We start from the raw sequence: 15,859 nt of genomic DNA, 5'->3' as shown, positions 1-15,859 counted from the left end.
TACCCAAAAAATGAGTTCGGGAGTCGGTTACGTGTGGGAGAAGGATTAACACCCCCACAATGCCCTAAATCGGTACCTAGTTGACTAATTAATTGTCTTTGCAATGAAATTTACAAATTCAAATTTAATTTGGTTTAAGATCCCTTAAAACAACATATGTGAATGTTAGAACGAAACCAAGTAATATTTAATTATTTCCTATCAAGAAGAAACGATCTCACATACCTTGAGACAATCAATTCTTACTCCAATTGAAATAAAGAAATATTACGGTTTTGTTGCAATATTCAAATGCACAAAATTAAACAAATTAAATTAAAAAGTATCTATCCTTTTAGAAAGAAGAAGAATATTTAATTATTTAAAGACGTCGAGATCGGACCTTTGATAAGTTCTAAAGATCTTTTCTCGATAAATTTAAATAAACAAACATTTCTTTTTCTTTCGTTCCCAAATTTTCGATGGAATCATTTTTTTGTTTCACTTTTGGAATACGCTTTCAGTTTAAAATCATCGGAAGTGACTTTCTTATAAGTTAAGACAGTCTCTTCACAACGATTTTAAAATGGAAGGGTATTACCCTTAATCCAATTATTTTATATAATTCGAGTTGAGTCAAGTTATGCTTATGAGGGCCTCATACATATCATGCAAAAATGGCGTCTTATGGTTCATAAATAATTTGCTTTCATGCACATGTACACACAAAGTGTTAACTATTAATCAAACATGTATAACTAATTAAAAGAAATATTTATCAAAGTAAAAATAATACCTACGTGCTAATCAGAACACACATTAGGAAAGAAAAGCAGTGATTAAAAATAAAATAAAAAAACAGCAAGTTTGGGGGTAACACTCAGCAAGTCAAGTAAATACAGGCCATTTAATATGAAGGTTAAATATTCCAGTCCCTAAAGTTGCAATAAAACCAAGAGCGTACATAGGACTAAAGTAAAAAATCTAGAAATAATAGGCCAAAAACATAAACAGTACAAAATAAAAATAAACAAACGAGATGGACTATAATGAAACATGCAAAAACTTAAAGGTCAAATGTCTGAAACAACATAAATTAAAAAGTTACATTTGGGACAGAAATGAAACACACGTAAAACTTAAGAACCATATTGTAAATTTACAAAACCTCGAAGCAAGGACCAAAACACAACAACTTGAAACTAGAGAGAGCCTGTGCGCGATTAAACTTCTCCCAAATGTGGGTTCTAAACGGTGTCGTTTTTCCAACTAGATATATAGGGTATTTTCGATAAGAATTCTAACCTAAATCATTTTATCAGCTCTTAAAAACCCTCCACGCCATTTCCTCTCAATCTCCTCTCACTTTTTCCTTTTTCTTCTCTCAACCCTCAAGTTTCCTGCAAACTGGGTGGCCGCTGTTAGGTCTACACCTGAAATAGCGAGAAAAGGTTGAAGAAGTAGAGAAGAAATGTAGGTTTACAGAAAGAATGTTTCAATATTTACATTCATAATCTCGTTTTTGTCCATTACATTCAATATATTACTCAGCTTATCCAATTATTTATTGACAGTTGGTATTCCTTCTAACAATAAAACCGCTCCTAGTCCAGCTCAGCTCTGGCCCGCCTCATCCTCATCAGTTGACTCCTTCAGCCCATTTGTCATCCTTCAGCCCAGTTACCATTATCCCTCCTCATCTGCCCACATTATCATCAGGTAAAGTATTCAAAATCCCTAACTCATTCTCAATTCCCCATTTCTCATCACCAATCCCTAATTTCTTCTTCCCCATTTCTAATTTTTCGTCCAAGGCCATGACAATACCCACCCCGTTCATTCGATGCATGTCCCCAAGGATCGAAGTCAGGGAACTGTAATTTCAAGACATTAAAATCCTCCCATGTAGCATTCTCCGATCCTAAATTAACCCACTGAATTAACAATTGAGTAACTGCTTTCTTGTCTCTTTTCACGATTCGTTTGTCTAATACCAGGTGAGGATAAACACGAAGTTTTCCTTCAGCATTAACCTCCGGTGGATCTCGAGAGGTCACTGCTTTATCTCCGATTTTCTTTTTCAATAGGCTAATACGGAAAGCAATGTGTATTTTTGATTTGTCAGACAGCTGCAATTTGTAAGCCACTGACCCTATCTTTTCTGTGACTTTGTAGGGTCCATAGTACCTGGCTGACAGTTTAAGGTTTTTCCTTAACGCCACTGACGTCTGCCTGTATGACTGTAATTTAAGGTAAACTTTATCTCCCACCTGTAATACTCTGTCACTTTGCTTTTTATCTGCATACTGCTTCATACGTTGTTGTGCTTTGTCAAGCTGATCCTGTAGGATTGTATTCATGTTATCTCTTTCCTGTAGCCATTTTTGTACATCTGCCACTTTTACTTCTGTTAACCATGTCATAGTAGGAGGAATGTATCCATAGAGGGTTGTGAATGAAGTAGTTCCCAAAGCAGTGTGGAAGCTGGTATTATACCACCATTCTGCTTGGGACAACCATTTACTCCAATTAGTTGGTTTCATGAAACACATCCCTCTCAAATATTGCTCCAAACATTGATTTAGACTTTATGTTTGACCATCAATTTCTGGATGGTAGGCTGTAGTAAATAGGGTATGAGTTCCCAATAGCTTAAGTAATTTTTTCCATAAAAGACTTGTAAAAATCTTATCCCTGTCAGATAAAGCTATTTTTGGCTTCCCATGTAGTTTATACACCTGATCCAAGTAGACTTTAGCTACTTCTGTTGCAGTAAATGGGTGTACCAGGGGTATGAAGTGTGCATACTTAGTAAACTTATCAATAACAACCAATATGCAATTGTACCTATTAGAAGTTGGAAGTCCCTTAATGAAGTCCATAGTAACAAATTCCCAAGCTTGTTGGGGAATTGGTAGTGGTTGAAGCAACCCTGGTTTTAAAACATGCTCATCTTTAATCCTCTAGCAAATATCACATTGCAACACATAATCTTTAATCATCCACTTCATCCCTTTCCAATAAAAATAAGACTCCACCTTGTGATAGGTAGCTTGAATCCCTAAGTGACCACCTTGGGGAGAATCATATAGAGCCTTTATAATCTACTTCCTTAGGGAGCTTGTTTGTCCAATATAGACCTTACCTTTATTCCTTAGGACACTCTTTGAATAGGACCATTCTGTTGCATCTTGAGTAGGAACAACTAGTTTAGTGATCATTTTTGCTGCCACTGAATCATTCTGATAACTCTGCTCAACCTCTTGAACCCAGGTTGGAATAACAACAGTAGATGTTGATTGTTGTAATTCCACCACATCATCATCTCTTCTAGATAAAGCATCTGCTGCCAAGTTATGTCTTCCTTTTATGTACTGAATAATATAATCCAGTCCTAATAACTTTGTAAGCCCTTTTTTCTGTATAGAAGTAGTCAATTTGTGTTCTAGTAAATGTTTTAGGGCCTCATGGTCTATCTTTATAATAAACGAACCCCCTTTTAAGTAATGCCTCCATTTAAAAATGACCATAAGTATAACCAAGTACTCCTTTTCATATATGGACAGATCCAATTGTTTAGGTCCTAATGACTTGCTAAGATAAGCCATTGGTCTACCATATTGGGATAAAACTGCTCCAATTCCTTTAGAGCTTGCATCTATCTCCAAACAAAAACCTTTAGTGAAGTCAGGCAGTGCTAAAACAGGAGCCTGGCACATTGCAGTCTTAAGAAGTTGAAATGCAGCTCTGCTATCTTCTGTCCACTGAAACTGGTCCTTTTTAAGCATAGTGGTTAGATGTTTAGCAATCTCCCCATAGCCCTTTATAAATCTCCTATAATATCCTGTCAAGCCAAGAAACCCTCTTAGAGATTTTAAGGTTTTTGGTAATTTTCATTGCTGCATAGCCTGAATCTTTGCTGGATCAGTAGCTACCCCTTGATTAGATATGATGTAGCCTAGATATTCCACTTCTTTTTTACCAAAGAAACACTTGGATCTCTTTGCAAATAACTGATTCTGTTTTAGAATTTCCAGAATAGTCCTGAGGTGTCTGGTATGACTTTCCAAATCCAAACTGTAGATGAGAATGTCATAAAAAATCGGTACAAATTTCCTTAAATAAGGCTCAAATAACTTGTTCATTAATGCTTGAAAAGTGGCTAGGGCATTTGTCAATCCAAAAGGCATAACCTTAAACTCAAAGTGGCCATTATGAGTCCTAAAGGCTATTTTAGGGATGTCTTCAAGAGTAATTCTAATCTGCCAGTACCCTGATTTCAAATCCAATTTAGAAAAATAAGTTGCTCCAGTCAACTCATCCAACAAGTCTTCCACCACAAGAATTGGAAACTTATTTTTTATAGTTAAGGCATTCAATTGCCTATAATCTATACACATCCTCCAACTTTCATCTTTTTTCTTAACTAACACACATGGTGAGGCAAATGGACTTTTACTGTTATGAATTATAGAAGAATATAACATTTATTTAACTTGCTTTTCAACCTCTGACTTCTGATGGTACGGCATCTTGTAGGGTCTGATATTCACTACTTATGTACTTTCCTTTAATTTGATTGAGTGGTCATGTTCTCTTGGAGGTGGCATTCCCTTTGGTTCTTTAAAAACAACTGAGTATTCCTATAATAAACTTTTTAACTCAGCATGTACCACTTCATGACTAACCTCCCCACTCAACATAAAAATTTCCCCTGTTAGATCATTATTTTTTTTCCATTAACTTCTATATTTTACTGTTTGATATCAATCTAACAGTAGATGAACTCTGCCCTCCTTTTAAAGTAACATATTTCCCTTCTTTTTGGAAGCTCAAAGTCATGTGATTAAAATCCATCAGCAATGGACTATATTTTCTCAACCAATCCACCCCTAACACCATATCACTCTCTTCCAGAGCTAAAACTCTGAAATCATGTTCAAATTGAGAACCTTGCATTCCCTACCTTAAATTTTTACTTATAGCTGAACCGTATAATTTTTCTCCATTAGCAACTGTAATGGTTAAGGGATGAGTCTGCTCCACTTCTACTCCTTCTTTAGACCACTGCCCAGTTATGAAACTATGAGTGCTTCCACTATCTATTAAGATGTTCAGTAGTTTCCCTAATATGTGACCTTGTATCCTTAAGGTATTATGCCATGTGTTACATATTATTGCATTTGTAGAGATTTTCAGTTCTTCCTCTACAGAGTCTGCTCCCTTGGGCTCATTGTATTTTGGTTCCACATTCTCAAACTCTCTTGCATCCTCTATCTCTTCCATAGAATTTAATTGTTTGACTTTGCATTGATGTCCTGAACTAAACTTCTCACCACATTTGTAGCACAGTCCATGTGTTATTATATACTCCACCAAAGGTTGTCTATTCTGATTAGTATTCTGAGCAACTCCCTTTTGTGGTTGATTCAAGGTAGTATTAAGAGATTTATAGATGGGACTTTGTCCTGTAGATGCCACTCTAGGTTGAAACCTCAACTTCCTATTTTCCACCTCCCAAGTCAACTCAACTAGTTTTGTTAATCTAAATGAGTTTTTACTCTGTGCTTGATTTCTTCCTTCAATCCACTCAAAAAACTGGAAACAAAATATCCTTCCTCCAAAAATGGACTATATTGCAACATATAAGACTTCAATTCTTCAAACTTCTCATGATAATCTTCTACAGACTATCTTTGGGTCAACTTATTAAATTCCTCCACAATATCATTACAATTCTGATCACAGAATCTATGAAATATATATGTTGTAAACTCATTCCAATTCACCTTGTGCTTTTGAGCTATATAACCATAAAACCAAGTTTCATCCTTCCCAGTTAAATACATTGTAACTAATTCCACTTTCTGATATTCAGGTACTTTAAAGATAGAAAAGTACTTTTGGTATTTTCTGACCCACCCTCTTAGATTTATTCCATCAAACATTTGAATTTCTATTTAGGCCTAAAAACATAGCTTGACTGAACATCTCCACCAATAGAGGACTCCCCTAAGTCCATTATATTTCTTTCCATTTTCAGCTTTTGCACATCTATAGTATCCTTAAGTGGACTTTCATTATTTTGAGGAATGACAGCAGGTTTAGATGATAATATTCCAGGATCATCTTGCTTATAAGTATATTTCTCGTGCTCATTAAGAACTTTTTTTAAGCATGGATGCTTACATTCCTTCTTATTTTGATTCACATCTGTTTGCACTCGACCTTTATCAGACAAAGGTGAATCCTTTTCCTCAGCTGGCTGGCTCACCATATGCAAGATCCTCTGTAAATATTCTCTATTCTCAGTCATTCCAGTTTCTAGTACCAAGATGGTAAGGTCTCTTCATTCTTAGCTTTCACTGATTGTTATGGTGTCTCTGTGGTTCCAGTCTTATGCATTTTCTTTGTTTTTCCCAGCTTGAATTTTTTTTAGGATCAATAATCTAGCTCTGATTACCAATTTTCAGGTCTACACCTGAAATGGCGAGAAAAGATTGAAGAAGTAGATAAGAAATATAGGTTTACAGAAAGAAAGTTTCAATATTTTCATTCATAATCTCGTTTTTTCCCATTACATTCAATATATTATTCAGCTTATCCAATTATTTATTGACAGTTGGTATTCCTTCTAACAACATAACCGCTCCTAGTCCAGCTCCGCTCTTGCCCGCCTCATCCTCATCAGTTGACTCCTTCAGCCCATTTGTCATCCTTCAGCCCAGTTACCATTATCCCTCCTCATCTGCCCACGTTATCATCAGGTAAAGTATTCAAAATCCCTAACTCCTTCTCAATTTCCCATTTCTCATCACCAATCCCTAATTTCTCCTTCCTCATTTCTAATTTTTCGTCCAAGGCCATGACAGTTGTCGAGGCTAAAACCGTACCTCGAGACTCCGACGAGGAGCCGAATGGCTCTAGAACTCAACCTACAACCAAGCCTTGACCAAAAACCCTTTGAAAAAATCGAAACCCAAAGCTTTTCTTTTTGAAACCAGCCAAAAGAAAGTCATGCATGACACCCCCTCCGCCGTTCCCCGGCTCCGACGAGGAGCTAAGATACTCCGAACCGAGACCTAAACTCAAAACCCTCTAAAACTCTTCGAACCAAACCCCCTAACAACCTCATTTTCTTCAAAAACCCACCACACCTAAGGTTTAAATCCATACAAAAATGATCTCGTGACCCCGAAAATAACTAACGAAGACCAAGGGACAAAGGGTTTATCTTCGACTGTATGGGGTTATGGTTCCTAGCGACGGGGGTGAAGACCTCTGGATCGGGAAGATGAGTTTTTTTTCTTTTTTAGGTTGTTTTTTGGTTGGTCGGTGGGTCGTTCATAAAACAAAGAGGTTTTTCTTGATTTTTCTCTGTGCTATCTTTGTTGTTTTTGGATGATAATTTTTTGTTTCGGGTTTTTGCTCATTCAAAGAAAAAGAAGTCTTCTTCTTGGTTGTTGATCTGTGTTGTTATATATTATCCTCGTCCCTTTGTTTTTTTGCTTTTCCTTTTCTAATATTTTGTTGGTTTATTTGTCTACATGCATCGGAGCCCCTACCACTGTCGAGGAACGTGGAAGAGGGGAACAATACGGTCACTGGTGTTCGGGGTACAACAGGGACCAGATCACGGGCGCGTGGAGTCTTTGGGTGAAGCCAAACCGTTGGATCGTTGCTTAGATCCAACAGCTGTCGTCATGCGGCGGTGGAAAAGTCACATTCGGGTAAACAAACCCTAAAGGGATCTCATATCTTGGATTATTCTAGGCCATCAGATTCGTCCATATCTGACGGCTAACATAGGAGGCGAGCTAAAGGGTTACGCAAACCCAAATCTAAAGCCTTAATCTGGATCATCAGATTGGTTAACAGATCTGACTGCTCCAGGCTTTTGGCGGCACTAGACAAAAGAGTGGAAAGGCTAGGGTTTCCTTCGGGCCTTAATCCACTGGGCCTACTTCAACTCGGGTTTGGCTACTGGGCTACTGATTCTTGGGCTCCAATTGGTTCGGGCCTATTGTAATTAATTCTTGTAATTTGGGCCTGTAAAAATAAGACATCTACGTAGTGAATTATTACTTATTTATTTATACGTATAAACATATATACGATAATGGTTACATACACCCATAATAATAATATATAGGACCGCATGTATCACTAATATAAATAATTAAATAAGTAACCCATATTTAATCAAACACACATATAACTAATAATATAACTAACTAATGACAATATATATATATATATAGTCACATGCACCACTCGGTAATAAGAACTAATAATTAATCCTAGTAATATACATAGAAATCCGAATAAAAATCGAGTAAAATCCTCGGACAAAGCGAGCATCTACCCATGTTTAAAAAATAATCAAAATGTTCGAATGAGCATACCACCAATGTACGCAGCTGCAAACAACAAATTACAGCTCTAACTCACTGCAACAACTAAGAAAAGAAGTTCCAGTCACCGAATTGCATACAACAATTGCATCCGACACCAACTAAATTTTATCACCCATACCACATCATTAATTTTCACTAATTAAACACAAGGGTCAGGAAAACCGTCACGAAAAGATGGCCCATCGCCCTTAGATTCTTCTCCCTCTCTCTCCCTCCAACCCCACTACATCTGACTTCTGAGAGGGACAAGCGTTTATACAATCACGTTCAACGTTACAAGGCAGAGATTTCAACACACAGTATCTAATAAGATATTATTTTATTGAGTAATTCAGTTATTAAAAGTTATAAAATAAATTTTTAATTATAGAACGTCGTTTTATTGAGTTTTTTATTATTAAAAAATTATAAAATAATCATCTGATTATTTATAAGTTTTAAACTCGCTGTTTTTATTAAAAATTAACGATCATTTGAGTTGGAAATTAATCTGTTATTCAAGATATGATAAAATCACATTTTAATGATGTCTATTAAATCGTCATTACTTTTAAGAACTAGTTCGACAACATAATGTATATGGAAGAATCGATCTAGAAAATACAACTCAAACAGCTATAATATCAAATTTTATTATATTTCAGTTAATAAATTAATGTATAACTCAAACGATCATTAATTTCTTAAATATAAAGAACGGTTTTAGAATATATAAATAGTCAGATAACTATTTTATAACTTTTACTAGTCAGGAAATTCAACAAAATAATATTTTATAATTAAAATGATTATTTTATAACTTTTAATAGTTATAAAAATTAACAAAATAATATTTCATATTCGAAAAACCATTTATGTACTTTATCTTAACACATTTATGATTTTATTTTAGTGATAAAAATATATTATATACAAATATATTTATAACCTTTTTCAACGAATTATTGCTACAAATAATAAAGAGTCATTTATATAGAAATATTTTAATTTCATATTCAATTTTTAGTTAATTTTAAGTTATTTGTAAAATAAAAGATAATATTATAATAAGATTTACTATCGACACTATTGATATTTTCGATTAAAATTTACTTATTACCTTATACATGTTTATTGAGTTCATACAAATTATTTCTGGATTTAAAAAATTTAATTCAATTTTCGACCTATTAATATTTTTCGTTAAAATTTACTCTATCTATGTTTATTGAGTTTATAAAAAATTATAAAATAAATGTTGAAATTATACTTTTTTTTTTCTAAATAAGTGTTTAAACTTTCTTTTCGAATGATCTAAGCGTCTAACATTATAAATGTTATAAACATTTATTTTTTAAAAAAATTAAAAATAATATTATATATATAAAAAAACCTCATATCCCTAGCCCGTCGTCGTCACCTTTTTCGGCCACAACCACCGTCGCTGACATAGTTAATGTCATCTTCCTAGTCATACGTCATCGTAGTTGTCGCCGATTGGCCATTAATATCTCATGGGGTCACGATTTTCAGTGTATAGTTCGATGTACAAAACACCATTAGTCGTCGATTGGTCGCGATTTCATAAGATTATTGATCGTCGGGGGAGGTGGGTCCGGGTGGAACTTTGTTGACGACAAAGGATGACGACCGACATGAGTTTAGGGGTTGAAATGAGGGTTTTCAAAGTTTTGGAGCTATTTAAAAAATTGTGTGTTTATTTTTAAAATATATTTTTTATTTTAGATAAAAAAAATTAAAATTATCAGAACGTGAGACATGTCCTTTAACGAAAGATTTTAATGACGGTTACGACCCGAACATCTAAAATGATAACGTTTACAATGTTAAATACCTAAATGATATAAAAAAATTAGATATATATTTAGAGAAAAAAAAGATATAATTTGAACATTTATTTTGTAATTAAATATTATAAAAATTTACTTCTGAGTTTGATATGATTCTAGGGACATATTAGTGATAAATATTAATATTTTTTTGGAAGAAAAAGTTCAAAATTAAATGAAGAAAACAAACATGTACTATATCGTTGATAATCATTAAAGTATTAAAAGTTTATTTTATTTATCTGGATAAATATAAAAAAATATCTATTTAAATATATTTTAATTATTTAATATTAAACATTAATATCTTTAATGGTTTTAATGTTCTAACTTGAAAAATTAAAAAATAATAATAATTTTCTATCATCAAAATCATTTAATTCGTACCTTTCATTTAAAAGTATTAAAAGTCGAATGTGGAGCCATGGTCCATGGTGCACAACGGAGGAGACATAAATATTAAGTGCACGGAAGGTTAAATGCTGATTGGGAAAAAGAATGATCGTGAAACTGAATGTGGCGCCATTGCTATATATCTAGACCGAAGTAAAAGACAATGGTGTTTCTTATAATAGGGAAAATATTTTAATTATTTAGTTTAATAAGACATATGAAGTTTATGAGATCTATAATATTTGTTATAGTAAACTTGAAAGTCGTCACTTTGAAATGATAAATTCCTTTGGAAATAATTTTTAAATGGTCTTAAGTATGTGAGTGCCACGCGGATGAATATTTTATTATTTTCAGTAGAACTCATCACATCAAGGTAATAAATCTTGTTAAAAATTATTATTATTTTTTAATTTTTTACTAAATAATTTAATAATAAAAAATTTGTAAATATCGTCACCTCAAGGTGATGATTTTACCTTAAATTTAAAAAAGTAGTTGTTTCTAACCGTTGCACAATGGGCAGTTGCAACGGACAAATAGTAACGATCATTATGAAACTCGTTATATCGAGGTGTCGAGTTTGGTGAGATTTTTGAATTAACAAGTCGTTTCTGGTCGTTGGGTTTAGGGTTATAAATAGGAGTTTTGAGTTTAGTTTTTTTTTATTGTGTTTAGTTAAGAAAAAAATTTAAAATTTCTAAAAACTGTCAACTCTCAATGAAATGTTACTCCTTGATGATGTCCATATTTCTTCGCTCGAGCTCAAACCGGATAAAGAACGGAGTGTTTGTCAAAGACGAACATGTCTCCGAGATCCGCATTAGCGGATTATTATATATTTGCAACAATCTAATCTGTATCCAACAACGTTTTTGTGTGGTTTTAAGGTGAACCCGACATTGATTATGACACTCATTGAACGTTGGATGCCAGAGATGCATACTTTCAATTTTTCAAGTGGTAAAGAGACAATTACGTTGGAAGATGTAGCTTACCAACTCGGTGTTTCAGTTAACGGTGCGTCAATAGTGAGGCACATCAATTTCAATCGATTCATAATTGTTCACTAAGTTTTGGGAAAGATGCTACCATAAGAGGTCTTAGATGGGTACCTGATACAGATCACCTGGTTGGAGTCCGAATTTAATGTGACGGACGAATCTACCGAGCAAGAGGTGATTTTTTCAGCCTAACTGTATCTGCTCCAATTGATTGGAGGGATATTGTTACCAGATAAATCCGATAATTTGGCGCACATTCAGTATCTTTCGATAATGAAGAAATTTATTGTGTGTCGCAACACTAGTTGGGGCTCGACGATTTTGACTTTTTTATACCGAGAACTTTGCAAGGCTTCAATTGTTCAACTGGGTCAAAAAACAAAGTGGTTGTCTAATCCTGCTACAATCTTGGGCGTGGTACCGATTCCCGTTTTTTAAGCCAATTACACCCATCCCGGTTTAGTTTCATCTCCCTTCAAGATAATTTTTTACCATTATTTATTTAGTAAATTTTTAAATTTAATTTTTTGTATTTGTTTATTTTTGACTTTTTATATTATTTAGACGAGGACATAAAATTATCGAGACAAAGTTGTAGGGTGCAACTATATAGACAAGATATACTAATGAAAACTGATATCGCTGTTGACATGCTGTAAATATTATTTTTTTAAATTACTAAAATTTAATTAAATTGTTTTTCACTTTATTTATACTAACTTTTATTATTAATGTTTACAGTTTTTATGGATCCTGTATTATGATGATGAGATTCACCGAGTATTGCCATAAGAGTTTTCTGAAGGGTCGGATTGTGGTGTGTCGTAACGCCTCTGCTACACTTTGCAATTGTTAAGATTTACATGGCAGATAGAGTGTTGCGACAGTTTAGGTATCATTAACCGATTCCTACGCAAATTGCAGATATGAACACGCTCCATAGAATTGATACGGTGGGAAGCATACCCACAATTGGTCAAGGAAACATGTTGATTACATTGAGTAATGGAATCATCGTCATTTCTCTGTCCCTATGCGTTACGAGATTATACCCGCCGACCTTGATTTCGACGTTTCTCCCTACCTCCGAAATTATGAAGCAAATGGAAAGTCATATTTAACGACATCACAAGAGCATGAAGAATGGGCACGAAGAAAGGCCAAATTCACAAAGGCCAAGAAGAAATCATCATCATCTTCTTCGTCTTCTGCTTCTACTTCTGTTTCTATCGATTATTTTGCATCTCAGTCCAGTTTTGGTTTTTATTCTCCATATCATGTTTCAACGGAGACTCAACCGAATTGGGTTGGAGGTTCATGGAATGAAATACAAAACACTCAAGCATCTTCGACTGAATATGCGAGTGTGGCTGAATGAGATCATATTATATATGGTCAACAACATAGCCAAGTCGAGTCAACAACGATAATCATGGTGTCAAATACCACAAGCCCATTATTGTATTTCGAAGGTGCATCTCAAAGTGGAGTGATGTTCAATACACCTCATCTTCAAGATGCAAACAAAGATGAAGACGAAGATCAAGGCAAACAACCCTCGCGCCATTATCATTCAACGACTCCTTGATATCGTTAAAAACTAAGAAAATATAAATAAATTTTATTATTCATTGTATTTAGTTTGTAATAAACTTATTTATTTCAGTCTTTTATATTATTATTTATTTATTTTGTTTCATATATTTTTTTAAATAAATCTGATGAAACTTGTCACTTCGACGTGACGAGTTTCAACAGTTTATTTTTTAAATTTCAAAAGTTGCTCGTTGCACGACACATTTTTTTTAAATTCAAAATAAATTCATCACATCGATATGATGAGCTTGACAATTTTTTTATATTTTCAATTTATTTAGTAAAAGTAAAAAAATAATTTTTAACAAGACTCATTACGTCAACGTGACGAGCTTCATTAAAAATAATAAAATACTGGCCCACATGAGACTCACGTACCTGGGCCACTAAAAAATTATTTCTAGAGGAACTTATCACTTCGAAATGACGAGTTCTAGATTCACGGTAATAAATGCCGTAAATCTCAAAATAAACTTTAACATGTATTAGACTATATAATTAAAAATATTTGCCCAGTGGACAAAAAAAAACCTTCGATTACATGCTATTGTTTTGAACTATCAAATCAAACGATTTTAGATTTAATAGATTCAACTAATTAATTTGATCTGATTCCTATATTTTTAATAGATTTATGAAATTTTTTATTTTTGATTTTCTTTGTTCTAGTGTTTGAAATCAATGGTTAGTAATACAATATTGATATGTTTATATATAAGTAGGATTATTATTTCATGATAAAAATCAAAATAAGAAAGGAAATGTAATAGAGTCGTTACATACAAAGAAATATAATATTTTATGATATGAGAGATTGATTATTTTGTCAAGAGATTTATTAAGCAGTATAGAAAATAGAGAAACAACGATTCAGCTGTACCGAGTAAAAAGTATAAATGCACACTTCCTAAGGCAACTATTATAGACTAGTTACATGCAAGTTAACCACGTAACTGCCTAAAAACCCTAACAGCAAAATGCTAACAACCACGTGAAGCAGATAACCAGGCGACTTCCTGCTGATAACTCTAATAAGATTGATCTTTTATTTTTAAATATTTCTTTGTACTTAAATGAAAGAAAAATAGTACTACATGTCAATCCATCGAACAAGACAACCCATTGGGAGTAGACACACTATACACCTCAACAACAATGATAACCCGAATACCAGCAGAAGTGCCACTAAAACTATCTTAAACCAAAACAACCCAAGCGTATGTAGGATTAAAATCCATAGCACACAGGAAAGGAGACCCACCAACTAACGGCAAGGGATCCCTTTCTTTGCCTTGGCATTAGCACTACCATTTGCATCTCTGGGAATGACTTGAACCTTCCAAGAATATTTACAGCGTAATTGATAGCATAAAGTGCAATCAAAACTCAGAGTGGGGAGTGTTAATCCAAGAAACCGTCGGATTCGATTATAAGTCGAAATGAATGAAACCTACTTGAGTCAAGGAACCAACGACAAGCTTCCACTACGACTTGAAGTTTAGCACCTGATGGATCCAACAAACCAACATCATAATTTGACAGTAAAGTGAAGGATGGTGCACGATAGAAGGATTCTCTGGGTGCACGTTAGCAGGGCTAATGAACTCTTTCAAACAATTCCTACCTTTCCATATGATCTCCCCTTCAACTGATGGACTAGAGAAAGTTATTTGGTTGCTCAGAAGGCCACGACCTAGATTACTATCCACCAAAGTCTCTCGAAGGAAAACCGACCGTCCTCCCACCTCCGGAGATCTTAGAAGCTGGTATTTCAGAATGGAAACTATCTCTAGTGGGAAAGTTTCTCGGTGTTTCTCCTAGCTTTGCCTCAATCCAAAGGATCGTAAATAGTTTATGGAGCAAAGCATTGAAGGGTTCCCGATTTAGGTCAGTACTACTGGTAATAATTTGTTCATATTCTCTTTCTCTTCAGAATCTGCTAGGAATTGGGTGATTGAAAATGGCCCATGGCACGTGCATAATAATCCCCTAATAATAAGGAAATGGGAACCAAACCTTAAAACCCTAAGCTTTAATCTGTCTAAAATTCCAATTTGGATTCAATTGTTCAATGTCACACTTGAGCTTTTTTCTAGAGCTGGCCTTAGCTATGTTGCCAGTTCCATAGGTGTTCCCATATCTATGGATACTATGATTGCATCCAAATCTAGATTGGAGTATGCTAAAGTTTGTGTCGAAATTGGGGCTAATGATACAATTCCTAAGTATGTTGATGTTGTGCTTAAAGATGGACAATCTACATTGATTTTAGTTGAGGTTCCTTGGCTCCCTCAAGCATGAAGGAAGTGTAATGTTTTTTGTCACAGTGAAAAAAAGTGTATTCAGAAGTTTAATCCTTCATCTACTGTTTGCCAAGTATGGAAAAGAAAATGAACTTTTGTCTTTAACTCTTTAGCCCCTATAGTTGAAGGAATTGAAGTTTTACAGGATCCTATTAACACTAACACTGAACCTTTAACTTCTGTTGATGACTCTCTTAATGACATTGTTGTTACTAATTCTACTCATCAAATAGGGGAATATTCTGATCTTAATGAAATAGAAACACAGAAAGTTAAAAATGGTTCTGATCTCAACTTTGTTGTTGCTGCTGACCCTAATGACTTAGCAGCCCAGAATG

The sequence above is a fragment of the Hibiscus syriacus genome, unplaced genomic scaffold (assembly GCF_006381635.1).
Source record: "Hibiscus syriacus cultivar Baekdansim isolate YM2019G1 unplaced genomic scaffold, ASM638163v2 tig00109972_pilon, whole genome shotgun sequence".
NCBI lineage: Eukaryota > Viridiplantae > Streptophyta > Magnoliopsida > Malvales > Malvaceae > Hibiscus > Hibiscus syriacus.
Note: the sequence above shows the minus strand (reverse complement) of the source record.